Consider the following 1250-nt stretch of genomic DNA (forward strand, 5'->3'; position numbering starts at 1 on the left):
TAACCCCACCACCCTCTCCCTACCCCCTTCCCCCAGCAACCCTCAGTTTGTTTTGTGAGATTAAGGGTCTCTCAGGTTTGTCTCCCTCCCAGTCCCATCTTGTTTCATTTTTTTCTACCTTAGTCCCCAAACCCCTCACGTTGCCTCTCAAATTCTTCATATCAGGGAGATCATATGATACTTATCTTTCTCTCATTGACTTATCTCACTCAGCATAATACCTTCTAGTTCCATCCACGTTGTCACAAATGACAGGATTTCATTTCTTTTGATGGCTGCATCAGTATTCCATTGTGTGTGTGTGTGTGTGTGTGTGTGTATACCACATCTTCTTTATCCATTCATCTGTTGATGGACATCTAGGTTCTTCCCATAGTTTGGCTATTGTGGACATTTCTGCTATAAACATTCGGGTGCACATGCCCCTTTGGATCACTATGTTTGTGTCTTTAGGGAAAATAGCCAGTAGAGTGATTGCTGGGTTGTAGGGTAGCTCTAGTTCATGTCTTTTATTAACCTATATACAGTTATTTGTCTTCCGGTTTGTGGAAGCAAACGATGGACAACCTTTGCCACAGTAACATCTGTCCAAGTGGCTAGCCATAAAAACTCCAGCACCACATTCATCTGAAGGGCACTCCCCATGAAGGCAACTGATTTTGGCATTCTCATCCTCCTGGTAGTATTTCAGGACAGCCTGTTTAATCTTCTTTCTCTTACGTTTATTCTTCTTAGGAGTGGTAGAAAACTTCTTCCTTTTCTTAGCACCACCACGAAGTCTCAACACAGATGAAGAGTGGACCCTTTCTAAATGTTACATGTAGTCAGATAAAGTACATCCATTTTCCAGTTGTTTGCCAGCAAAGATCAGTCTCTGCTGATCAAGAGGAATTCCTTCCTTACCCTGACTCTTCGCCTTTACATTTTTTATTGTACCTGAGGGTTCAACCTCGATGGCGATAGTCTTCCCCAGTAAGGGTTTTCATGAAAATCTGCATCTTGGTGGCAATTCCACCTGAGGTCTGGAGGAAAAGGAGGGTCAGACTTGGGGACATACGAGAAGGCATTGGGTTAGGCCGGTGGCCAGAGAGAGGCCCAAGAGCACACTGTCTAGTTTTTCTTTTTTAAAAGAAGTTTTCTTTTTTGTAAAACTTTTTTTTAAAGTTATGCTTGTATGTGATTCTGAAGTCAAGTAGTATAGAAAGGACATGAAAAACTAAGAATCACAATATAGACCTCTAACAGCAAGT

General features: G+C 42.0%; 1 pseudogene; it reads right to left on the reverse strand.

The window, feature by feature from the left end:
* Positions 1–527: 527 nt before the first annotated feature.
* Positions 528–998, reverse strand: LOC122893794 (annotated as a pseudogene).
* Between the last annotated feature and the right edge of the window lie 252 nt (positions 999–1250).

This window comes from Neovison vison, chromosome 13 (genome assembly GCF_020171115.1).
Source record: "Neovison vison isolate M4711 chromosome 13, ASM_NN_V1, whole genome shotgun sequence".
Lineage (NCBI taxonomy): Eukaryota > Metazoa > Chordata > Mammalia > Carnivora > Mustelidae > Neogale > Neogale vison.